The 27,966-nt window shown below is 43.4% G+C and overlaps 1 protein-coding gene across 1 annotated transcript in view; it reads right to left on the minus strand.

Annotated features, from left to right (window-relative positions):
* NRBP1 (nuclear receptor binding protein 1) overlaps window positions 1-27,177 on the minus strand; it is a 228,668-nt gene extending 201,491 nt beyond the window's left edge. Inside the window, exon 1 of the mRNA XM_069233574.1 lies at window positions 27,051-27,177. The gene's annotated coding sequence lies outside the window, so the exon portion shown is untranslated. The remainder of the gene's footprint in view (window positions 1-27,050) is intronic.
* Window positions 27,178-27,966: the final 789 nt, after the last annotated feature.

Here is a 27,966-nt window from a genome sequence, read left to right on the forward strand (position 1 = left end):
GAGACATGAAATAATGCAAGTCTCATCCAGTCAAGGAAGGAACAGGGAGTTCTAATCTCTAACTGCAACAAAGGGCAGCCAGGACTCTCAACTGTTAGTCCAGACACAGAAATAAAACTTTATAACAATATTCACCCCCATGCTATTTTGAGACAGTGGGTGCTTGTTATTTCTATAAAGAACAAGCTTTGCAATGCAACTGAGCGGGTCATTCAATCCCACACAGTTACGCTACCATGTGTTATTGTGCGCCCCCACAAGACAATCACAATGGTTCAAAACATCACATACATGCACTTATTCTGTCACAGCCTCGCACAACAAAAAGATTTTCTGTGAAAGTGGGAGTTATACTGTAAATGTGATTATTAGGACGGGTGAAAGACTTTCACTAATTTCAAAACTACCTGCTGCCAGCCTGGAAGTTAAAGCCAAGCACATAACTGTTCATGACAGCAACGAAAGGAAACATGTTGCCGTAAAACTAAACATCTGGATGTTATTTTCTTCCTATTTAATCTATTTTCAGAAAACATGCCTTTGAGCTCATATATGAGCAAGTATAGTATCAAATACTTTATTCGGTTATCAGCAACAATAAAAGCACATATAAACAAATAAAAATAAATTAACATAGCTAACTTAAGTTAAGCTCTAAAAGTGGTATACATCAATTAATGGTAATAATTTTTTTTTTTTTAAATAGCGACACGTTACAAAGACTGTTTATAAAACATCTACAAAGTTGTCTAAAAGCCCTTTCTGGCCTTCAATACTGCGCATAAATAAACCGCAATACCAATACAAATTATGATTGATGAAAGGGTTTGTCGGTACAAAAGGCCGGGCGACACTGACGTATTTGTAAAGATTTTTAAAACGGTGTTAAAAAATTCTCTGGCTAGTATACAATTTACAAAATAAAACTGTATGTATTGGACTTTGTGTTGAGACTGAATCGCAGGAACAGTTCTCAAGTACAGCACTCCAATCGTTCATTAGAGAAATAGATGGAATGTCTCTAGTCGTAAGTGAATGAGAACAAAACGATGCCTAGGATTCAAAACGTGCTGCAAATACAGTTCTGTGCCGTCCGTCATCGGCATCAGTTGATTCTTCATAACACTTGTTTTTTGTGCTTCTACTGCCCACCTTAAATCGGCCAAATGGGTAAAGCATTCCATTTTAAGTTCATTCCTGGTCAGTGTTCCCATTATGTCTGGTGTAACATAATAGTCCGGATGGCCCAAGTCCATAAAGAAAATTCTTAATGTACTCCAACCAAGGAATTCAAAATGAATGATTAAGGTTTCACAATCTTTTATAATCTCCCTGTTCAGACTTGCATATTCTGAAGACCAGACTTTGTGCCTTAACAATACTGGTTGTATCCTTATTAAGTCAGCAATATGCGTAACCGCCAGTTCTGAATGAGACACAGATTAAGTGGATTTAGGGACAGTTAAAAGTGATTTAAAAAAAAAAAAAATTCACTATCTGCAATGCATTGCACTTTTTATGTTCCCATAAACCAGCCCCATACATTGGGACAGACACACATTTGGCACTATGTCAGCATGTCTTTTGGAGTAATACTACTTACCCGTCTAGCGAAGAAAAAAAAGAAAAAACAGGATTCCTTGGTACGAGAATGTTGATGTAGTATCTATTTTCTCGCCCTTTACTGTGATGCACCAATTTTTTAATAGTCTTAATGCCACATTTCACCACATTTTGTTTGTGATTAACTCTAGGGACTAGTTCTTCCATGTGATTGGCAAAAGTTTTCAAAAGACTCTGCAAGGCTAGTGGGGTTCGTGCCATAAGAACAGCATCATCAGCATGCATAAGAGCTGGTATCGGCTGGTGACCAATTTGAGGTAAATCCTTACATTCATTGACTAACACTGACTCAAATAAAAAAAATATATATATATATATATATATATATATATATATATATATATATATATATATATATATATATAAAAATGAAAAAAGGAAAGGCACTAAGATGGATCCTTGCGTATCCCTTGATTTATGGCAAATGAGCTTGTGCACCCCAAACTTTACCTTCGCTCTAATTCCAGAGTATAACTCCCTTATAAAGTGGACTATTGTTTCATCTACCCTCAGTTGCATTAGGGTAGGCCATAGTTTACTGTGGATCACGCAACCAAACGCAGAGGTCAAATCTACAAAAAAACATGTAGAGCTTTCCTTTCTTGGCTTTGGTGTATTTACCAATCAAAATATCTAGATTTAGAGCCTGTTCCACCGCTCCTATCCCTGGGCAAAAACCATATTCCAAGTCCAATAGGATATTAATTGTTTCAGTCCACTCATGTTAGCTATTCAAAATAAATACAATCAGCTATCTTTGCAGGAGTGTTGAGAAGAAAGATTTGTAACAAGCAGGGTTATGACAGTCGCCTTTTTAAAATATTGGTACTATAATGGACTCTGCCCAGGTTGAGATAAAACCTGTGAAACAACATGCTCCAAACCTGTGTCAATAAAGGGCCCCAAAGAACAATATTGGACTTGATTATGTCCAGGCTTGCTTTGTACAGGGTGTTCCAAGCCTCTTCTTTGATAAGTTTTTTTCCTATTTTTTTTTTTTTTTTTAACTGCCTTCTTATACTCCTGTCTCAGTATGGAAATCTCACTCTTACTTCTTTTTGAATTGTGTAGGGCCTTCTTGAGATTTTTATGAGCCTGTGTATATTCAGAGTCAAACCAGCCTTTTTGTTTTTCCCCTAGAGTCCTGATGTTTTTACCTGAGCACTAAGTGACCTTTTTAATCCAACGTGTGATTGCGGTAAAAGCTCTGATATGTTCTTGTAGGTATATATTATCATCAAGGCAAATCGCAAAGTCCTTAACATGGTCACTAAGCAGCTGCTTCATAATGCCTATTGGTTCAATCTGGGACCAGCGTAGAGAGTACCCACTTTGAGAGCCCAATTCTATATTACCAAGATTATCCACGGTTCCCATGTGCTGCTTTTTATCTGTATGCAAAGCAAGATGTATACTTTGAGGATAGTGATCACTGAGTGCAATATCATAAATCTGGTGATTGGATACGCTGTGCGATAAAGGAGTTGTTGAAATAAAATCAATTGTTGTATTTGGGTCTCGTTACCCCCTACATATAGGCCACAAACCTTCTCAACCGATTGTGTGCATAAATGTATGTTAAAATCACCTCCCCATACAATCAAGGTCTCTCTCCTGGTGGAGTTACACACTAGTCCCAAGTCATCCTGTAATTGTCTAATTATATTTGAGATTTTACCCAAAGGGGCATTATTGTAAAAATGTATAATAACTAATACATTTTGTAGTTTGTACACAATCACCTGATTAAAAAAATATTTGAAGTTAGGGTAACAGCCTTTATCAAATCAAGCTTATTTGAAATATAAGTGCAAAGCCCCCCTTTCGACCCGCCATGCATGGAAGGGACTGCGGGAGTATGGAATGTCCTATATCCATTTATATGTATGGGATCCGTACACCAGGTTTCTTGGAGGCACAGACAAGAAAATGGTCCAATAAAACCTAACCATTCAGGATTTTTGATCTTGCTGCGAAGGCCTACCACATTCCAAAACAAAAGATTGAGGCCTGGTCTTGCAGCCCCTGAATCGTATCGATCAGGGGCAGCAAGAGCAACCTCATTAAGAGGTAAGGAGGAGTGTGTGATCGGGTGAACAAGATCGCCTCTATCAAGCACTCCAGATCTGGCATTGTACTGTTCATTGATTCCCACAAGTACTTCCCTACTACTTCCTGCCATATCATTATTGTTTGGTGGATCAGGTAGAGGTTCCGCTTAGATGCCTCCTCTTGCTCCCCCTCGGCCTGATCATCCAACACAGTCAGTCCAATACTTCCAGAGGGGGAAGGGCTTGGAATCTGTTACTAATGGGGACAACATTGTTGCACTCAATTCTCTCCCCTAAAGAGGGTCCCTTTTTTGGGTTGGTCCTGGCCCGGATTACCTTGACAGAAATAGCCTAATGGAAGTAATGAAATACAATGGTTGGATACCTGTCGAGGACTTAATCCCCCATTAGATTCTTTCTACCAATTTGAGATTTAAATGAAAGTACCACACAATCTCCCATTAATGATTTCTAGCTCCTACCTACCCATTTTACTCTCCTAACCATCTTTAGATCTTCAAATAGAGTGCCAATCACGCCGGGTTCCATTTGAGATCCTATTCAATTTAAGGATTTGTTTCGTAACGCCATCCATGTTTCCTGGTTCTCGCCGGTTATAGTAGGAACATTCGCATGGACCACTACATAGTGGGTCACTATGGGGGGGAGGGGGTAGATGTAAAATATCAATCGGTAGAAATGGAATGTCCGATGTTGAGTGGGATGTGTTATAGATCTCAGAGCCACTTGCAGGACTCGTGGGAGGCTGCCTGGGTAAAGATGTAATTGGCGGGGGTTGTGGTTTAGTTACTAGGCGTAAATTTGAATGGGTTATACCATCAGATTGAAGGGTTTTAGAGATTGGATCAACTGATCGTGTCTTCACTAAGTCAAGGATAGAAGACATATTACTCTCCACCTGAATTACACGATTTAGAAAGATATCAAATTATGTTTTGACTGAGTTCCAGGGCTTTAATTGTGTCTAGAATATTTACATATGTTTTTGCTGTAGTTTCAGTTATCTTCTGGGGGAGTTTCTTTGTAACTGTTTTAGTTTGCAACTCTCCAATAGGTTGAATGCTCATGTCACCGTTTCTACACGGTTCGGCTATCAAAGGGCTTGAAGCACCTCCCCTTTGGGGTACTCGAGGCTTCCATATATGTTTAGGTTGGGGGGGGAGGGGGGAGGGGGGGGGAGAGAATCATCCACCTCCTGTATGGACTAGTTTGCATATTGAATACAGCCGTTTAGGGTTTCTTCCCGATTCCTACTCTATTATCTTAGGCCAGTGTATTGGATCAGGGTCTAATCTAGAGGGATTATTATGCAAGGATGAAGCCTCTACAGGGCTCCCTTGAGATAGAAGCCTTTCTTCTACATTTGTGATCTGCTTATCTATAGCCCCCATTGCACCCGAGATATACTTCAATATTGATGTATGATTTTTATGAGGGTTTTTTTTTTTTTTTTTTTTTTTTTTTAAACATTTGATTGCTTCCTCTTGCCCATAACTGGATTTCAGTCCTACACTAAAATACCTAGTTTATGTTACTTTGACACACTTATTCCACACCAGCCACCTATTAACACGCTGATCAATAGAACCAATAAAATCAATACAGTACAAACTTATTACATTGGTTAGTAGAACACTAATGTTGGTCAATAGAGGCCCAGCCCAGTCTCCTCTGGGCTCCGACAGGCCCGGTCTTCACCCGGTCGCGCGTCCCGCGCAGTGTGGCATAAGTATGGTAATAAGCACCTCCAGGCGTGAAGAGAGTGGCAAGGGCGGCTTCCTGCTTCAAAGGAGTCAGGGAGGTGTAGTCTGCAGCCCCCAGCCCCCTCACAAAGTGAAAGTATATAATCTTGAAGATTTATTTTTAAAACTGTACCAAAGGAAAACTCCAATAAGGCCACCAATTTAAGAGATTGCACTGGGAGTTTTTTTTGTTTGCTGTGTGTGGTCCGTGTTGTGTGCGTGGTAACGTTTTGGTTCCCTTAAAAAAAAAGTTTTTTTTAAATTGTTCGCGTAAAGAAAGTAGTGTGATCATAGGCTTGTGATATGTCAAAAGTGAGACCCATGTCACGTGGACATAGATAACATTTTTTTTAAGGCAACCAAAACATTACTAAAAGCGACAACACAGAATGCACAGAAAACAAAAGACCTCCCCATACATCAGGCAGCTATTTATCTACATAACAGGCAGTGCCTCCAATAAGCCCAATGACATTGAGGATGTAGAAGACAAACAAATAGCAGCCAGAAAGGCCAGAAAAGCATAAACTTGCAATCTAAAGCTGCCTCCTCTTTGTCCAAACTGCAGCCTTTCACTCCGGAGATAAAGGATATTACCAAGCAGTCAGTAGATCCTCTGGAGTGAGTTGAGGGGGGGGGGGGGGGGGGGGGGGGGGCTGACTGGCCTAAGTTGATCGTTCTCTCATTAGCTCAAGCAGTTGCCACCCTGGGAGTCCCACTGCGATTGGTTGGAAAGGCAGCAGCTGTAATAGACACAAAGGGGGCCGAGGCCTTTAAAACAAATAAAGGAAAGGCATTCTAGAATGCTCAGAACTTGGAGCACCTGTTGGCTTCATTACTGACACCATGGGTGCATGAGGGCTCTGAGAACCAAGGGTGTGGGAGGGGGCATGCAGCACATGGGAGAAGGCTAAGCTTCACTGAACACAAGCAGAAAACGAAGAAAAGAAAAGTCCCCATAAAAGATAAGACCGGACACAGCGTAATTATACAGTAGTTGGTCTCTGCTCCCAGAGGGGGGGGGGGGGGTTTGGCCTAAAAAGCATTACTGACCATTAGCAAGGAAGGACTTTTAAAAGGACACTGAAACGAGCGAATGAAATGGCTTTAAGCCCACTGAATATGTATACTAAAGTACACTTGAGGTTGTACACTTATGCGCAACCTACCAACGAGTAAAACGCAGTAGAGCAATATGCAGGGTCAAAGACAAGCATAAAGTCAAAAAGCGGTAGGACAGGTAGTTGGTTTCTGGAATGTTAATGCATTGTGTACCAGTCGAGTCTTCAGCTATTCCCTAAATTAGCACAGTTGCACACAGGGCTGCACACCACTGTGCATTGGATACACACAAGAAACTACCACCATACTACCAGTGTAGAAAATGTATTGTTCTAGTTAATGAAAACCATGACAATGTCACAAAAAAAGGATCATAAATTATTGCAAGAGTAAAATCATTAACTACAACATTATATAAAAAAAAAAGAAAAAAAAGTTAAAACATAATTTAGCCTAGTTACCAACAGCATTAAAAAGTGGTGGATTCAATTTATCAAGTATATATCCAAGGTAGACAAGCATTTTAATTTATAGAAGCTGGTATCCTTCCTGGGATGAGTTATTTTTAGCCCTGTATCACTTATGCAATGATTGATCTAGTCGCATTATCAGATGTCTTGTTCTGCATGGCATGCTGTTTGCAAATTAATTGTGGGTTATTTGGGTTGAAGCATGCAATTATGTCTTCCCTGCATGTTTGTATATTTCTCTCACTAATTCTTTTCTATAGATATAGTAGCTGAAATGCACGGAAACAGGGGCAAATGCAGAGGAGGTGGATAAGATTATCTTCTTTAGTACTGCAGTGCCTGCACTGTGTGAAACCGGTTTACCTCCACGCTGGTCTGGTTGCTTGGGCTGGTATGTTCCCGAAGCGTAGGTTCAGAAAGTTAATTTTTATACAGGTCTGTAACGGACTAGACATATTAAGCGGCAGAAAGTGAGGTATAGTGTTTTAAAGTCATCCACGTGTGGGAACGGGCGCTAAATTTGTTCTCTTCCTCCAACAAAAGGAGATCAACGTTGTAGTTCTATTAGTTCCACTTCTGAATGAATTGTATGATTCGTTAGCTGCCCGAGTAAGAAGTTTGATGGAACTGTACAAATATTGATGATGCTCAGATTGTCGATTGCTTTGAAGTGCTGACCATAAGGCATGATTTAAGGGATCGCAAGCATGATTGATCTTGAACCAGCTTTTTACATCGCTTCTGCTCTTCTAGCTAGATCGTGTCTGATTAGCCCAAATTCCAGGTGGGTTTGTGCTGGAGAAGTGTTCTGTGGTAAATTAAACAGTCGCCTGAATAAATTGATCTGAACTTTATCCACTGTCTCCACATTCTGTCCTCTCATTGCGGTGCTCGCACAAGTTATTGTTGGTTATAACTTTGCAGCGATTACCATGAGAAGTGGCTGAAATGGGGGCACTTTTTTTTTTGTTAGAGCGACAAAAGTATATTTTAATGCTATCCCCTTTAGTGTAAAGCATTGTTTTTGTTGCTTGAATGATCAAGTCAAAATATATGTCCAGATATTTGTAATTGGTTACAAATGATAATTGTGTTGCCTTTAATCGGACCTTTGGGACATTTCCCAGTTGAGTACAGAGCAACATTGCTTTAGTTTTTGCCACAATTACCTCTAGATATTTATCTGCATAGCTGGTAAGGACATTCAATGATTTTGGCAGGCCTAATTTGGTTTGGCTGAAAAGTATCATTTCATCAGCATACGATAAGAGGGTGAGATGAGGTGGCTCAGATGGGGAGGATGGTTATTTTCTTGATCCAAGGCAGGCGTGAGCTCTGCCAGAAAGATTAAATAGTTGGGGCGGTAACACGCAGCTGTGTTTTAAACATTGGTGGGTTGGTATCTTTCTAGACAATCCCCTGCCATATCCAATTTTCATTTGTACACAGATGAGTGAGTACAACAGATATACTGCTCGTAACAGTATCTGGAAAGCCCCATTTCTTTAATTTATGCCACAGCAATTGCTGATGTATTAGATTGAAGACCTATTTAAAATCTACAAATCCAAGATGTTTGCTTTTGTCCTGCTTGAATTGATCTAGCAAAGTGGCAGTGATTAATGTATTTGTGCTCGTACCCACTCCTTTTATAAGAACAGTCAGGTTCTGTGGAATGAGGTTGTTATTGTCTGAACAAGCCATTAAGTCCGCTAGGAGAAGGGATGTGTAGTTTTTGATCTCTGGTCAAGAAGGGCAATAAGTCAGAAATATGCCGGATTGGTCCTGACACTGGCATTAGATAGGATTTAAAATTGATCCCCGCAGCTTTCCCAAACATTGCCACTTAGTTGTACTTCTTGAATAAAGCAGCCATTGTGTTAAACAAAGTCTAATTCCTCTTTAAAAATTGCTAGTGGTAGGCTATTTGGACCAGGTAAGCCTTCCAGACGCCCCTTGTGTGGAATTTTGCAACGTAGTGCTGAGGAATATGTTGTTTCATTTCCCCTATGACCAGGGGATTGTATTGAGGTGAGTAAGAAAGATGATTTGCATTGGACTTGTGCTACCCCCATTTTACTTGTGCAAAGATGATTTATTGAAAATGTAGCTGTGAAGAAAGAAACCCAGGTTTATTCAGAAATATTGTAATTGTTTATGCGTCTTGATGTTACATGAAGCTTATAGTATCTCAGATGTTTATTGGGTTACTGTGCTTGGCATTATGAATTATTTTTGCCCAAAAGTCATCCTCTGACGATTGTTTATCTTCGCACAACTGCTTTTTATAAGCTCACAATAACTCATTTTGACAAATTCCAGTGACCTGACAACATTTTCACCTCGTATCTCGTCTGAATTTTGGGATGAGCTGGATCAGCACATTCCAAAATAGGATAAAGGTTGGGTATATCATCATCTAAAGAGGACATTAAGTTCAAATTAAAATCACTGGTCATTATTTTATCCCATACTGCCAGTGTCACCATTACGCCATGGTAGATACGACTTCTCAGGTCTAATAGGACGTCGGACATCAGCACCACTATAACTTGGAAGCCCACAAAACGGCATAAGACCCAGTAATGAGGCATCTGGGGAGAGGTCAAGCAAGAGTGCTAGGCTTGTGAGCAGTGGAGACAGAAAATTACAAACATCAACTTGAAAAAAAAATTCAAAGAAATCGTTGGTAGCTTATGCGGGTCATCTGGGTAGCAAATGACAAGAACACAAGCGCCTACTGCAGAAGTCATTAAATAAATTAATCCAGATTGTTTGGGGGATGATTGTGTGTAATGCACAAACTTACACAGAAGAATAGTGCTACAGTGCACAAATTAGTTGCGGGGGGGTGGGAGGAAGTGAAGTATGCTTCTTGTATTCCAAAACATTCAAAGATGATGCTTTTCCAAGATAAATGTTTATTGATAAATCCTCCGAGAAAGAAACTCCATCCACAGTAAATACAGATGTCATCCAGCCTTCACCTCTCCAACTGTCATCTACATGGAACACTCAGTCCAGAAGGGACCAAGATGATCACAGTTGAAGGGGGAGACGGACTATACCAAACATAACTAAGTAAGACAAAATACAAACGATAAAATATACACAATAACAAAATGATATATAATAAGTATTGCTAATACCTACCCATGACATACTACACCACCTCCCCTCAATGAAAACAAAAACCACAACAACATGAAAATGATACAATCACCCGATTTTTACAACTCTATTAAGGTTCCATATACGACCATCATCAACCTTAATAGCACCTTTGAAGACTTTGACCACCTTAAAAATTTTACTGTAGTGAGATTGACCTGCCCTAAATTTTCCAGGTAATTTAATCTTGACACAGTCACCTATATTTACATGCAATTTCTTTACCGAATTTCTCGTGTCATAATTTTGTTCCTCTTGTTTTGACAATCTAATTCTTTCTTTAGTGCCAAGCTTTTACACTTATCATAGTCAAATTGTTCCTTTACATAGGAATTGACCCACGGAGGACACATCTTAGTGTGAGGAATTCTCTTTCTGAACATTAGAAAAGGAGATGCATTCGTGCTAGTGTGAGGAGTAAATCTATATTCCTCAACTCAATTCTTTATCATTTTTTCCCACTCTTTACCAATCTGTTTTGCCAATTGGATGGTTTCTTTAAGAGTACTGTTAAATCGTTCTACCATGCCATTGGATTCTGGATGATACAAAGCACACTTTTTTTGAACAATTCCTCTAGAATCTAAAAATTCACACATTAACTTGGAGGTAAATTGAACTCCATTGTCCGTTAATATACATTTTGGATTTCCTTCTCTCCCAAATGTTTGACAAAAAATTCACAACAGTCATAGATGTAATTTCTGAGGTAATTAATACTTCAGGCCAACGTGACAATACATCCATGACAACCAGAACATATTTAGGCGAGTTTCCTGAGCTGATAGGACCCATGATGTCAACTGCAACTTCATCCCACACATCTTTGGGAACCTCCTTTAATACCATAGGCCGAGTCCTAAGCTTCATGGATTTGTCTGCCAACTTACATTCAACACAATCACGAATCATTCTTTCTATTGATAAATCCATGCCTGGCCACCAATATGCACTTCTCATCCTCTCTTTAGTCTTACAAATACCATGATGCCCTCTATGAGCAATATCCATAAGGCGACTTCGTAAACACGAGGGTGGTATCAATTTACTTCCTCTCATTATCACTCCCCCGTGAACAGACAATTCATTCTAAACTTTCTTAAATTGCAATCCAATATTCTCACTATTACAAGGAGCAATACCAGAAATCAGAAGTCTTTTGATTTCACACAACTCCTCATCACTCAGTCTCCTGCAGCCATTCCTCCTTAGAAATGCAACCATCAGTTACTACACAAATCTTATCATCCTCGACCCACCATGAGGAATCATTTTCATCTTCAATGTAATCCTTACTCGTCAATCTAGACAAACAGTCAGCAGTCTTATTCACACACCCTGGTAAATACTTCACCAAAAAATGAAAATCTTGAAGTCCTACAACCCATTTGCATATACGAGAGGAAATGTTGTCTAAACCCTTCTTCTCAAAAACCTCACGCAAAGGCTTATGATCTGTCTGTACTTCAAAAAATGTTCCCCACAAAAACTGCTTGAATTTTTTAACTGCCCAGTATATAGCCAAAGCTCCTTTTTCAATTGTGGAATATTTACACTCTGCCCCACGCAAACTCCTGGAAGCAAAAACAATATTATTGAAACTCACCATTCTTCAACTGTTTCAACACACATCCAAGACCTTTATCTGAAGCATCAGTAGCAACATAGCATGGTAAACCCGGTTGAAAACTACTGAGAGCCTGGGCAGAGGATAATGCTTTTTTTAAATCATCAAATTCTTCTTGGCATTTGGCAGACCAATCAAACTCTACTCCTTTCCTGAGCAAATTCCTGATCGACGAACTTCTTTTGGCAAAATTCGGCACAAACTTAGAATAAAACTCGGCCATGCCTAAAAATACCTGCACATCCTCTCTTTTTCTCAGGAGCAGACAAATCAACAATTGTCTTCACTAAATCCCCTTTAGGTCTTACACCATCGCCCGAAATGACATGACCTAAGTACATAATTTCAGATTAAAAAAAAACTTACATTTGGTTTCCTTAAGAGTGATGCCTTTCAGTCGGAAAATCTTCAAAACCTCTCTAACACACTGGACATGACGTTCAAGTGCGTCAGTGAAGATGAGAACATCATCCTGAAAAAACTTAACACAAGTCATACCACCCAAAATCTAATTCATGAGTCTCTGAAACACAGAGGCAGCAGAGCAAAGACCAAAAGGCATACGGTTAAATTTATAAACACCAAATGGAGTGATGAATGAAGTCAACAATTTAGACTCATCACACAATGGTACTTGGTGGTAAGCGGAACTGAGATCTAAGGTTGTGAAATATTTAGCATTGCCCAATGACCCAACCATTTCAGCAATATTGGGTAAAGGAAACTTATCTTCGACTACCACTTTATTCAAATTGCCTAAGTCCACACAGAGTCTGATGTCACCTGAGCCCTTAGTGGCAACTACAATGGGTGTAATCCATGGAGAAGCTTCTACCTCAGCAATTATTCCCTCTGACAACAGTCTCTGAAGTTCCTGTTTAACCTTATCTCTTAAGCTAAAAGGAATGTTCCTAACCTTGCACACTATAGGTGAAGCATTCTCCTTCAATATTATCCGATGTTTGTAGCCCTTGACACATCCAATTTTGGCGCTAAAAACATCACTAAACTCCCTCACAAGTTCATCTCCAAAATTATTTATCTTCTGTATTTGTACCTGTGGTTCAGCATTAGGATTCAAAATTATGCCCAACAGCTTTTGATGTGGCCAACTTAGAATGGTATCCCCTACCACGGGGACATATACCTTACCATTAATCTTGTTACCTTCAAAATTGATAGACGCATTAAAAAAAACCTTCAATTCAATTGGTTTTCCACCATAACTATATGGTGTAACATCAGGTTCAAGCAATGTTACTTTACCACAGAAGTATTTGAAGTAGTCGGAAATAGAAACTAAAGTTAACTTAGCTCCAGAGTCAATCATCATAGAAATATTGATACCCTCTACTTCTACCTTGTCAGCAGGATACTCACAACCAATATGATTTACGCAATTTACATCATTAATCACCTGGAGAATAAAATCATGGTCTTTGTCATCATCACTGTCACACACAATTTCATTAACCTTAGATTTCACTTTCCCCAGGGGATCTGCAACATTTCGCAAAATGCCCTTTCTTCCCACACTTATTGCAAACAGTAATTGCAGGACAATCCTTACTATTAGCTAAATGAGAAGGCGAATTACACCTAAAACATAACAATTTAGACTTTGCTACGTAGAAGTCTTAAATTTAGCCTTCGTTTCCACCAGCTGAACAGTTTTATATTCATGCTTGGATTTTCTTAAATTCTCAATACATAACTCAGAGTGCTCAATTTGTTTTGCAATAACCAAAACTTCATCCAAGGTTGGTTCACTTTTTGACCACAGTGCTTCTCTGATTTTATCGTTTTTACATTCCAGCATGAATTGGTCACGGATGCGCTCCTCCACATAGTTACCGAATTTGCATTGGCTTGCTAACTTACGTAAGTTAGTAACAAAATCCTCCACAGTTTCAGAGTCACTTTGCTTACATTTGCCAAAGTAGTACCTTTGAAGAATAATGGACACTTTAAGTAAGTAGTGTCTATCAAGTTTTAGCAGGATTATTTCAAATTCATTCAAAGACGCATCCCCATCAGCACCATCTCGGGATTCAATAGAAGGAAGAGATTCAAAAATTTCCTGACCTTCAGCTCCTAAACAGTGTTGAAGAAGTGACGCTTTTCTGTCTGCAGATAAATTACTCCCACACACCCTAATATAAGTGAGAAAGACTTTTTTCCATTTGTTCCAAGCAATAGGTGGCTCACCAGGTAATGTAAGAAAAAATGGAGGAGGTGTTATGTTCTGCATCTTGTGGAAATTATTATTATTATTATTATTATTATTTTTACTATATTATATACATGTATACTTTATGTTTCTTCAGCCAGGAGATCCAAGAGATAGCCAAAAAAACAAAGCAGATAATAAACATAGATTTGAGTTTTTTATCCAATGTTGCTTTAAAGTCTTGGATTAATCCTCATTGTACTGTGCACCTCAGCATATTTGAAGAACGATGTGCCAATTATCTTCAGAAGTTAAGCCACGTCAGAAATGTTCCCTCGATGCTAAGCACGCGAGCGCGTAACTTAGAGGCGGAACGCGCTGCCAGGGGCCGTGGCAATGAACAAAATGTTCCCTCGTTGCTAAGCACGCGAGCGCGTTGCTTAGATGCGGCACGCGCTGTCAAGAGCTGTTAAAATGTTTCCTAGCACGCAAATGCGTAGCTAGGAGACACGAAGCATTTAGCAATTGCGCTATGTTATATACAACGCAATTGCTTATCGATATATTTAAAAAAAAAATAAAAAAAAAAATAAAAATGTTGAGACGCCGAAAGCACAGTAACAGAGAAGCACTATAACAAATCAACAATAGATGTTGCTACCAGAAGCTGCCAGGCGGCGCCTCAAAATTTCACAGCATGCTGAAGAAAAAAAAAATTGTTGAAACGTCAAAAGTATCGCAACGCGGAAGCGCCAAAACAAAACATCAAAATGTTGTTTCCTGACTTACACGAACGCCGCATCAATGTATCGGAAGAGCTTGCATGTATCTGTGTTGAAGTCTCATTCAAATTCAAAGAAGGTTCAGAAAACCCAGTCGTCGCCAAAAATGAAGTATGCTTCTTATATTCCAAAACATTCAAAGATGATGCTTTTCCAAGATAAATGTTTATTGATAAATCCTTAGAGAAGGAAACTCCATCCACAGTAAATACAGATGTCATCCAGCCTTCACCTCTCCAACTGTCATCTACATGGAACACTCAGTCCAGAAGGGACCAAGATGATCACAGTTGAAGGGGGAGACGGACTATACCAAACATAACTAAGTAAGACAAAATAAAAACGATAAAATATACACAATAACAAAATGATATATAATAAGTATTGCTAATACCTACCCATGACATACTACAGGAAGCTTGCGAAATGAGAGATTCCAACACTCAAAAGCAGTAGGGACAGAGCATTCTTATATTAACTGAATGTTTTGGTACCATCTGCAACTGATGAAGACAGATAATGCTTAAAATCAGTGCCTCGAAATGGTCAGTCACTGTCTTTATTGTATTAGGAATTACAAAGGAATGGGTAATCTTTTCTAGTTTTGTGAACACTTGTTCAAACCCTGTAGATATGAGGATCTCCACTACAGGACATTTTGAGTATTTGCATCAGAGATGAAGACCATTTATCTGCCATAAGGGAGTGATCTGAAGTCAGCACTCATATCTTGGGATATGTCATCAGTAGGGTATATGTGATCACTGGTTCTGAGCTGTCAGAAATACTGGTAGTTTTACCCGAAAGGCATTCGGCCACTAACAAGTCTACCATGGGATGCACCCTGTAAACCACACTTTTTACTTCAGCTAGGCTTTAGTTTCAGCAGTTCCTTGGTGATCAGTGTTAGAATCCATTTTGAATTGATTTGTTTCTTTTACACGTGTAAGTTTGAGCTTTTTTGTCTCTGAACGCACCGTCTATCACATATGTTATCTTATGTATATTTGTTTAAGTAAAATAAGCCTAGGTTCCACGCCATAGGCTTGCAGCTGGTTTCTTTCCCTAACTGGGGCACTGTACTCATTATAATTATGTGTTCAAAATAACTAACTGACCTCGGCTGTTGTATTTTGGGGAGGGAAAGGCTGATATCTATACCTTTGAACCACGCAATCCTTTGAAGGGTCTCAAGAATGTGGGGAGTCAGGCAGCTGCAGAGGGGAGGCAAGGACAAAGCTGGGAATGGAACCGGTGTGTGGAAACTGATTAACTCCTTAAAATATCTGTATGACGTATATCATTATTTACACATTTTATGTATCCTTTGATGTATGAGTATAAATATCACTGTTAAACGCTTCATGCTAGCACACTTTACTTCGGGCCTGGGATGCCAGTGGTAAACCTGTCCTCTTTGCTGCAGCAAAAATAAACAGACCTTTGGTCATTGATTTTTTTCACTCCGGCTCTCTGTGTCAAAAACTCCTTTGTAAATGCATTTGTAAGTATCTGCAAATATGTGCACCTGACAATTTGGCGCCCGAACAGGGACCTTCCAGTGGATATCTTCAGTAGCTCTGTCAAGAGACGTGCTGCCAGTGGGGGGACGCCGTTCCGGAGGTGTAGATTCCAGGGGGCCCTGCACAAAGACTTAGTTTCAAAAGCAGCTGCATCTTATCCACAGGGCAGGCCTCTCCCCGCTTTCTCATGATGTCCCAGCGAAGTCCCTGAAACATCGGTTTTATCTTGACTGATTAGTCTGACACGGGCGGCCGGAGAGAAATCCAGGAAAAAGCAGATAGTCAGGTAAGACTGTTCCTCGCTGGCTATTTGTCTGCTTTAACTTGCATTTGAAAGAATAATTGTTTTTGGATAACTTATCACTTTTTGGGAATGATTAGTTCTCGGTAAATTTGCATTTGTACAAGGTACCATTTGACAATTTGTATTACACGTGTTTTTCTTGTTTGAGTAATTTGCCCAGGCCTGGAGCAATTTGTAAGTTGGTAAACATTTGAAAAAGGGTTTTCTTTGGTGCACATTTGAAAAAGGTTTTCTTTGGTGCATGTTGCATTTTGAAGTTTGGTGCGTGTTGTATTTTGAAAATTTAAAAAGTTAGATATGGGAAATAAGAAATGTTGGCAAGGGTTATGTCTTTGTTTTCGCCGAAATCATGTGCCACGTTTAGATAAAAAGCAACCGATCCCAAAAGAGGGAACACCAGGGTGGGACATGTTAAAGGATTATGGCTTAGAGAATAATTTGTATAATAGTATATGGCGCAGGTATACTAGACATTGTCCTGACCTCCAGTGGCCGGAGGATGGGTCTTTTGATTTAAAGAAACTAACCTACTGTAGGAGGCTGGACTGGCTTGTAGTGAGTACCAAGGGGTACTTGCACCTTGCACCAGGCCCAGTTATCCCTTATTAGTGTATAGGGTGTCTAGCAGCTTAGGCTGATAGATAATGGTAGCTTAGCAGAGCAGCTCAGGCTGAACTAGGAGACGTGTGAAGCTACTACAGTACCACTTAGTGTCATATGCACAATATCATAAGAAAATACAATACACAGTTATACTAAAAATAAAGGTACTTTATTTTTATGACAATATGCCAAAGTATCTCAGAGTGTACCCTCAGTGAGAGGATAGGAAATATACACAAGATATATATACACACAATAGCAAAAATATGCAGTATAGTCTTAGAAAACAGTGCAAACAATGTATAGTTACAATAGGATGCAATGGGGAAACATAGGGATAGGGGCAACACAAACCATATACTCCAAAAGTGGAATGCGAACCACGAATGGACCCCAAACCTATGTGACCTTGTAGAGGGTCGCTGGGACTATTAGAAAATAGTGAGAGTTAGCAAAATAACCCTCCCCAAGACCCTGAAAAGTGAGTGCAAAGTGCACCAAAGTTCCCCTAAGGACAAAATAGTCGTGTTAGAGGGAAAATGCAAGGAAAACACAAATCAGCAATGCAACAACGATGGATTCCTGACTGAGGGTACCTGTGGAACAAGGGGACCAAGTCCAAAAGTCACAAGTAACTCGGAGATGGGCAGATGCCCAAGAAATGCCAGCGGTTGGTGCAAAGAAGCTCTTACTAGGCTGAAGAACTGTGAATACTGCAGGAACGACAAGGGCTAGAGACTTCCGCTTTGGAGGATGGATCCCCCACGCCTTGGAGAGTCGTGCAGAAGTGTTTTCCCGCCGGATGGACGCCAACAAGCCTTGCTACACGCAAATCGTGCGTTTGGCGCTTTTGGACGCTGCTGGGGACCAGGAGGTCGCAAATTGGACCTGCAGAGAGAGGGGACGTCGAGCAAGACAAAGAGCCCTCACTGAAGCAGGTAGCACCCGGAGAAGTGCCAGAAACAGGCACTACAAGGATGCGTGAAACGGTGCTCGCCGAAGTTGCACAAAGGAGTCCCACGTCGCCGGAGACCAACTTAGAAAGTCGTGCAATGCAGGTTAGAGTGCCGTGGACCCAGGCTTGGCTGTGCACGAAGGATTTCCGCCGGAAGTGCACAGGGGCCGGAGTAGCTTGCAAAGTCGCGGTTCCCAGCAATGCAGCCCAGCGAGGTGAGGCAAGGACTTACCTCCACCAAACTTGGGCTGAAGAGTCACTGGACTGTGGGGGTCACTTGGACGGTGTTGCTGGATTCGAGGGACCTCGCTCGTCGTGCTGAGAGGAGACCCAAGGGACCGGTAATGCAGCTTTTTGGTGCCTGCGGTTGCAGGGGGAAGATTCCGTCGACCCACGGGAGATTTCTTCGGAGCTTCTGGTGCAGAGAGGAGGCAGACTACCCCCACAGCATGCACAAGCAGGAAAACAGTCGAGAAGGCGGCAGGATCAGCGTTACAGAGTTGCAGTAGTCGTCTTTGCTACTTTGTTGCAGGTTTGCAGGCTTCCAGCACGGTCAGCGGTCGATTCCTTATCAGAAGGTGAAGAGGGAGATGCAGAGGAACTCGGCTGAGCTCATGCATTCGTTATCTAAAGTTTCCCCAGAGACAGAGACCCTAAATAGCCAGAAAAGAGGGTTTGGCTACCTAGGAGAGAGGAAAGGCTACTAACACCTGAAGGAGCCTATCAGCAGGAGTCTCTGACGTCACCTGGTGGCACTGGCCACTCAGAGCAGTCCAGTGTGCCAGCAGCACCTCTGTTTCCAAGATGGCAGAGGTCTGGAGCACACTGGAGGAGCTCTGGACACCTCCCAGGGGAGGTGCAGGTCAGGGGAGTGGTCACTCCCCTTTCCTTTGTCCAGTTTCGCGCCAGAGCAGGGGCTAAGGGGTCCCTGAACCGGTGTAGACTGGCTTATGCAGAATTGGGCACATCTGTGCCCAACAAAGCATTTCCAGAGGCTGGGGGAGGCTACTCCTCCCCTGCCTTCACACCATTTTCCAAAGGGAGAGGGTGTCACACCCTCTCTCAGAGGAAGTTCTTTGTTCTGCCATCCTGGGCCAGGCCTGGCTGGACCCCAGGAGGGCAGCTGCCTGTCTGAGGGGTTGGCAGCAGCAGCAGCTGCAGTGAAACCCCAGGAAGGGCAGTTTGGCAGTACCAGGGTCTGTGCTACAGACCACTGGGATCATGGGATTGTGCCAACTATGCCAGGATGGTATAGAGGGGGCAATTCCATGATCATAGACATGTTACATGGCCATATTCGGAGTTACCATGGTGAAGCTACATATAGGTAGTGACCTATATGTAGTGCACGCGTGTAATGGTGTCCCCGCACTCACAAAGTTCAGGGAATTGGCTCTGAACAATGTGGGGGCACCTTGGCTAGTGCCAGGGTGCCCTCACACTAAGTAACTTTGCACCTAACCTTTACCAGGTAAAGGTTAGACATATAGGTGACTTATAAGTTACTTAAGTGCAGTGTAAAATGGCTGTGAAATAACGTGGACGTTATTTCACTCAGGCTGCAGTGGCAGGCCTGTGTAAGAATTGTCAGAGCTCCCTATGGGTGGCAAAAGAAATGCTGCAGCCCATAGGGGTCTCCTGGAACCCCAATACCCTGGGTACCTCAGTACCATATACTAGGGAATTATAAGGGTGTTCCAGTAAGCCAATGTAAATTGGTAAAAATGGTCACTAGCCTGTTAGTGACAATTTAAAAGTAATGAGAGAGCATAACCACTGAGGTTCTGGTTAGCAGAGCCTCAGTGAGACAGTTAGGCACCACACAGGGAACATATACATGCACACCTATGAGCACTGGGGCCCTGTGTGACAGGGTCCCAGTGACACATACATATAGGCCACAAACCTATGAGCACTGAGGCCTGGCTATCAGGATCCCAGTGAGATAGTGAAAACAGTGACAAACACCCTGACATACACTCACAAACAGGCCAAAAGTGGGGGTAACAAGGCTAGAAAGAGGCTACCTTCTCACACCTACCTACAGGAATGTTTATTTCATAAAAAGGCTAGACAACATATGTTTGAAGTATACAAAAAATGGGAAATGGAGGCCACTAAAAGAAAAATTAAGTCAGATAAACTGTTAGAGAGGGAAAACAGGAGAACCATCATGCAGAAGGCCGCCCTGTATCACCATTCCCAAACCCAGAAAAGGATTGAATCTGAAGATAGAGTCCATAGGGCCCAGGTGGAGGGAAGTTATGTATCAAAGCCAACAGAAACCAAACATGCATTAGAGGAAGATGAGGTAATGCTACAGCTATTAGATAATAGCCCTACTGCACCTCCACCTTACACCCCCCCTGCAGTAGCCCAACCTATCATGGGGGCACAGCAACAGCAGCAAGGGCAAGGGCACAATTTGGGAAATCCAGGTGCACCACTACAGCAGCATGTGCCACAACCACCACAGCCTCTAGCCCAAGCTACCCCAATAGCCCAAGTCCTAATCCCTCCGCCACCTGCCCCACCACTACCAGCCAGCACTGCAAGGTTACCAATAATGTCCCCTGCCCCCAATACCCCAAATGGACAACGCCGACAGTGCACAGCCACACACTCACTTTCACCCATATGGAGCACACCTATTAAGTCGATTTCGCCCCCTAGTACCCGTTCCACTATTGGGGAGGGTGAAAAACGGGGATCGCTGTGGGGGCTACTCTGGCTTCTCACGGTCTCGTAGTCGCCGGGGAGTCCTCCCTGAAGTGTTGATTCTCTACAAGTCGAGCCGGGGGCGTCGGGTGCAGAGTAGCAAGTCTCACGCTTTCAGCGGGAAACGCAGTTGTTTTAAAGTTGTTCCTTTGAAACAAAGTTGCAGTCTTGGATGAATAGGGCCGCTGTCCTCAGGAGTTTCTTGGTCCTTCTAGAGCAGGGCAGTCCTCTGAGGATTCATAGGTCGCTGGTCCTGGGGAAAGCGTCGCTGGAGCAGTTTCTTTAGAAGGGGGGAGACAGGCCGGTAGAGCTGGGGCCAAAGCAGTTGGTGTCTCCGTCTTCTCTGCAGGGTTTTTCAGCTTAGCAGTCCTTTTCTTCTTAGGTTGCAGGAATCTGAGTTCCTAGGTTCAGGGGAGCCCCTAAATACAGAATTTAGGGGGGTGTTTAGGTCTGGGAGGGCAGTAGCCAATGGCTACTAGCCCTGAGGGTGGCTACACCCTCCTTGTGCCTCCTCCCAAGGGGAGGGGGTCACATTCCTATCCCTATTGGGGGGATTCTCCATCTGCAAGATGGAGGATTCCTAAAAGTTAGAGTCACTTCAGCTCAGGTTGCCTTAGGGGCTGTCCTGACTGGCCAGTGACTCCTTGTTTTTCTCATTATCTCCTCCGGCCTTGCCGCCAAAAGTGGGGCCGTGGCCGGAGGGGGCGGGCAACTCCACTAGCTGGAATGCCCTGGGGCGCTGTAACAAAGGGGGTGAGCCTTTGAGGCTCACCGCCAGGTGTTACAGTCCTGCAAGGGGGAGGTGATAAGCATCTCCACCCGGTACAGGCTTTGTTACTAGCCACAGAGTGACAAAGTCACGCTCCCCATCTCGAGTGTGGCAGGCTGCTAAAACCAGTCAGCCTACACGGGTAGTTGGTCAAGGTTTCAGGGGGCACCTCTAAGGTGCCCTCTGGGGTGTATGTTACAATAAAATGTACACTGGGGTCAGTGTGCATTTATTGTGCTGAGAAGTTTGATACAAAACTTCCCAGTTTTCAGTGTAGCCATTATGGTGCTGTAGAGTTCGTGTTTGACAGACTCCCAGACCATATACTCTTATGGCTACCCTGCACTTACAATGTCTAAGGTTTTGCTTAGACACTGTAGGGGCACAGTGCTCATGCACTGGTGGCCTCACCTATGGTATAGTGCACCCTGGTTTAGGGCTGTAAGGCCTGCTACAGGGGTGACTTATCTATACTGCATAGGCAGTGTGAGGTTGGCATGGCACCCTGAGGGGAGTGCCATGTCGACTTACTCGTTTTGTCCTTACCAGCACACACAAGCTGGCAAGCAGTGTGTCTGTGCTGAGTGAGGGGTCCCCAGGGTGGCATAAGATATGCTGCAGCCCTTAGAGACCTTCCCTGCATCAGGGCCCTTGGTACCAGGGGTACCAGTTACAAGGGACTTACCTGGATGTCAGGGTGTGCCAATTGTGTAAACAAAAGTCCAGGTTAGGGAAAGAACACTGGTGCTGGGGCCTGGTTAGCAGGCCTCAGCACACTTTCAAATCAAAACTTAGCATCAGCAAAGGCAAAAAGTCAGGGGGTAACCATGCCAAGGAGGCATTTCCTTACAATGACCACAATTGTTGGGGTAGTAGTATATCGACTAAACAGCCAAGGCACAAGATATCCTAACAGAGGCTGCTTCATACATTGGGTCAAAAACTGTTTTATATGTGCGAAAAAACCCACATACGGATACCTAAACCACATATGGAAACCTAAACCCCCTGAACTTGCAGCAGAGCATGAGCAGCAAACAGGTGGCTCCCTCAGCCACCATGAAAGCTAATTCTACAATCTTGTGCTCAACTAACAGATGCTGCAAGAAATGAGACTAAGGCATGCCAGGGCGTGAATTTGTTATTGTGATATGCAAAAAAGGGGGCCTGTGAGATCCAAGTTCATCCTTTGGAGGTTCGCCAGAAGGGCCCCTCCAATACACATACCAGTTGTTGAAGCCAAGAGCTGCTGCCAAACAGTACAGATTGAAAGCAGGCAGGTTGGTGCTGGGTAATGTTAAAGTTATCATGAACATGTACCACTCAGTAGGTGAACAATGCCAGTGAAAGAAAATGTTGGGCAACCATCAAACAATCATTAAAAAGAAACATGCACATTTAGATTGTCAAAAGGCAAATGTAAAAGGAAAAGAAAAAGATGACAAAAAAATAAATAAAAAGTATGTTTTTTTAGCCACTGTGCACATACTCATCACGACTGAAGCTGTGGCCGATAATATCAGCCTTTTCAACAATGTACAAAAACATAAAAATTAAAAAATTAAGTGAATATAAACGGTTTCATCTTTAATGTTACTTTGTTAGCATGATCCATGAAATGCTATTTTTATAGCTCCAACCTAGCTAGGAGCAAGGAAACGTTGTGCACTGGCAACAAATGCTAAGTAAAATGATGCACACCAAGGAGGTGTGAAAGGAGGAAGAATCTTTTTGGGCCAAGTTGGCTACTGGAGCAGAAAGCTTGTCACCGTTGAGTAGAAGCAGTAAGTCTTCAGGTCCAAACTGCAGGGGCAATAGGGAAAGCCGTACGTGCATAGGAATGTTGTTCCCAATTAAATTCACAAATCGGGAAAAGGCATTTCGAATTGTTTTTCTGCTTCTAATTTAGCAATGTTGCGTTTGCTATGGCCCTTGGAGATGCTCGGCTTCATGGTCAGCTAGGGTAGTATGGGATATAACCAGCCAGGATGATGCAAGATTGAAATGTCATTCTGCGTAGAAAGATTAGGATGGGAATGAGGTAGTGTTAAGGATTATAATCTTTTCCATCTGCAAAGCAAGATCGTGTTTCCACTCACCACTGGGATCCTTGCACTGCTAGTTTGGGGGGCTCGCATCAAAAATAAAAGTCTACAATACCACGGCGGTCTTGAAAAAGGCTGAGAGGCTTGCATCCACATGCTGCATGTCATGACAGTTCAGTCACCCACTCTTTTGTAGCATAACGTTTAGCCACATACAACTACCATGCTCTGCCGAATTTGTGTACACGCCCAGTCATCCTCTACACACAGTCTGCCATTCACAACAGGCATGTTCTTGAGTCGGAAGACAATGAGCCTAATCTTCTAATAAAGCCCAGGTCTCTGTCAGTGTGCAGCCAGGCGGAGGAAGGAGTTGTGGCCAAGTCAAAAAACAAGTTATGACGACACCTCTCAAAGTCAGGAACTTAGCCACGTGTCCTTTCACTCCAAATGTGTGGTAACCAGGCTCAAAACTCATTCAGTTTAAACCCCCATGATGGACTTAAGCGCTCAGTGCTAGCAATCTACACAGTTGATTAGGGAACACACAAACTAACCATCGCATATGCCCTCCTACATACTTAAGGCTACAGAATAGACCGGTTTAGTTCAGTTTAAAAAAAAAAAAAAACAGTATTTTCAGGCAGTAAGGCCAAAACTTATATGGCTTTATGTCACAGCTAAGCGCATACCCAAAAAAAGTCTTCTAAAAAAACGTCCCAATGCTAATAAAAAGTTCAACTAAGTACTTAAAAAACAAGATGAAAACAGCAGATTACTACAATGGAATTTGGCTAAACACAATCAAAACATCTAGAATTTCAAATTGCAAGACAGAGGCAATAACTTGAAGATAACATTGCACACTAAAGATACTGAGAATTTGGATGTACAATGAATATGCATGGAAACATTAAAAGATGTAAACATTTTAAGAAAAAACCGTAGAAGGGTATTTCATGTGTGATGTTTTTATGTTGTTTACACTGATAACGTTTATTGTGTACGGCCACTAAGCATGACAAGTGTCGTGCTGAAGGATCGGTGTGCTTCAACTGGAGTACTACACGTATAAAAGTAACGGATGTTGTGGGCACATCTGACTTTGTTACCGCAACTACCAAATACATCTGAAATACACAACCATAAAAATGGTAGATATAGGAACTGACATTTTAACTATGAACTCAACTGCAGCCAAAACACGTAAAACGTTCTAGGCAACTGCAAAAAATATACTACCAGTGGGAACGTATTAAGTCACCCAGGGCGCAGCCAATCAGCGCTTCAGCCGAATAGTTCCACATGTGAAGCAAACATCGTTATACCCACACGGGATACCCGGGGAAATGAGGTGAAATGACTGTTTGAAATTTTGTAAACTTAAAGAAAGAAAAAAAAAACGTAAAAGGTATTCCAGTGCATTTGCAGCAAAGGACAATACATCTGCACCGCCCCACGAGGTAACAGTGGTTGCAATTTTCCAAAGGTACAGTTGTCAAATTAAAAACAAGCTCAGCGGCTCTGAGCATTATGAGAATTGCAGACTAACAATAACCCGCTCCGATGGGCATCCCCTCAGTAACAGGAGGGTTTTTCCCCAGCTTATCATCGTGGATCATACGCCAAGAAAGGAAAGAGGTTATTTAGCTTCGGGTGCTATACACTGCTCAGCCCCATCCACGCTTCTGAACCATGTAGAGCATCTCAGAGTCTTGACTCAAACCTCCTCGGGCCAAGCGTGATGAATCAAGATTAACAGGGCTAAAACATGAACAAACAGACCGAGTTGTCCCGAGCAGAGTAATCTGCCCGAGGTTTCATTTAAACTGCAACAGTCACCTTAGGGACTCGCTGCACCGAAGTGACTCACCGTGACTGTGCCAACACTCCCACAACTTTCTATGTATTCAACTGTGGTGACAACACAGCTTAGCAAGAATGAAATGACATCTGGCGCCATTGGGTACTTGGAAGATTGAGATACGCTTCAGAAACCTCTAGTCAAGACAGAATCGCTACAGGAGAAACGGCGTTTAAACGAGGACCCATTAACCAAACGGATGCTTAGTCCGGCGTCAAGGTCTGCTTTTCTTTCAGGTAACAGTGGAAAGCGGGGCCATCCTTCACAGAAGGACAGTCAGTCGATCAGGCATTCACTCCAACTAGAATCAGCGGATTTCTTAAAGTGGCAGGTTTTACTTGAAAGTGGCGGCCCCTCGTCTGGTGTGGAAGACATGCCTCGAGTGGACAATAATTCACATCTTTTCCTTCTCTGCCTAGCAGGGGGTCATGCACCAACTTATGACCAGACAGTGCCCGTCTCCAAGGCCCCCTAAATGAGGGAACAAACTCCAGCCATGAGCCTCCCTACACAAGAAAGACAAAAATACAAGGCGATACACACCTTCTCTCGGAAGGCTTAACACAACGTTCAAACTGCACACGCCCAACTTCCAAACCACAAAAAGTCAACATTCGGGGCATGAAAGGGTATGCAAAGGACCGCCTTGAGTTATGCAGAAATCGTCATTACTCTACTAGAACCAATAGTACAGGAGCTTCACTACCAACTCACACACATGAGCACTTCCAAAGAGATGCTGTGAGAAGGGTCCCTCCGCCCTCCAATGATCAGATGCCTCGAGTACGGCATTCCTACGGGCGCCCTTCCCATGAGCTTCCACTGAGCACCCCGCCCTCAAGAGCTGCCTTCCCACGCGTAGGCTACCTCCCCGTACCAGCGGACTCCTGGTGTCCGGCTACCTCCAGGACCCCTCACTCCAGGGCACTCGCCGCCCTCCACGAGCTACTACCAGAGCATCACAGACAGGCCCAGACCTCTTGCTGTCCAGGGGCCCTACCATAGTCTGACACAGGTCACATTTCCCAAACGGTCACCCCTCCAGCCCCACAGTATCACTGTCAGCCCCAGACGGGGGTCTCCTGGGCCGTGAGGCTTCCTCGCCTCTTTTCCCCCACAGGCCCGTTCCAGCAGCTCCTGCTGTCCACCCCTCAGCCCCCTCACCGCCCCGGTCACACCTCGTCACAAGGCCCCGCAGTTCCATCTCCCCGACTCCCACCACAGGCTGCCTCAGCCCCGGCCCAGCAGGGACCTCCTCCCGGCTCCACGGACCACCACTGAAGCCCGGCGGCTCCCCCACTCCTGGTCCACGGGTGGGTCCCGCGCAGCTCCTGCCAGTGCCCCACAGCTCTACCCCCGCCACTGGACTGTCGCAGCCCCACCTTCCCACTGCCCCGTCCCAGCCCCACCTTCCCACTGCCCCGTCCCAGCCCCACCTTCCCACTGCCCCTCCGAGCCTTCTCCCACAGGCCCCTTCCCGTTGGCTTCGCACTACGTACCCCTCCTTCCTTCCCCTCACGTCCCCGGAAACCCCCAGTGCCGCAGCTCACCTAGGCCGCCGACGGGCTGGAGTCCCGGGTCCTGCGAGCGCTGTCTCCGGGGAGCTCCGTCTCTCACCCCGCAGGCCTCAACGCGAGCTCCGACACCGGGCTCAGCAGCGGCGCGACTGGGCCAGCGAGCGACGTCAGCAGCCAACCCTCCAATCAGAGGCGCCCAGCGTCAGCTGACGCAGCGCCATGCGCGCTGACCTCACACAATCCGTCAGGGCGGAGGGGCGCGAGAGTGTCGGTGTACTGAGTTTAGTGACAGCTACTGCAACCCAATGGTTGCGCTTCCCAGAGGGGGCGCGGCCTCACTAATTAGGCGGGGCTTTATTAGTTGGGAGTGGCTTCATCGGATGGGCGTGACTCCATAGATGGGCGTGACTCCACAAAGCTGAACGTGGCCGCACGCAATTCAATACAATTAAAAAAATAGTAGCTTTCGGGTCAAGAATTTGTAAGTTTTATTAATGACAGCGAAGCAAGGATTATGGTCAGTGCTTGATTTATACATAAAAATGTACCGGTGCCCAAAGCCCTCCAGCTGGTGCCGCAATTAAATGGGCGAACGGGGAATACTGAGGCAGCTAATCCTGAAGCCATCTCGGGCCTCTTCAGTCCATTTACAGCCACTCCCTGCCCCTCAGCTCACTCTTTCAGCTTTATGTTTTCTCTCTTTAGGACCCGTTTTGTTTTTTCACTTCCTCCGCTTTTCCTATATGTGTCTTTTGCTCGCAGTAAATATTTGAGGCTGAAGAATAAATGCCGGCCTTCGGGGTGCCCATGCCCCGCACCGGGAACCACCAGCTCAAATTAAGCACTGAGTTATGCTTCTCTTTCTATTCTTTAATTTTACAACGGCCAATCGAAACAAAGTTTAAAAACACTACATGTCCCATGAACATGTTAACATCACATGACCAAC

The sequence above is a fragment of the Pleurodeles waltl genome, chromosome 5, assembly GCF_031143425.1.
Source record: "Pleurodeles waltl isolate 20211129_DDA chromosome 5, aPleWal1.hap1.20221129, whole genome shotgun sequence".
Classification (NCBI taxonomy): Eukaryota; Metazoa; Chordata; class Amphibia; order Caudata; family Salamandridae; genus Pleurodeles; species Pleurodeles waltl.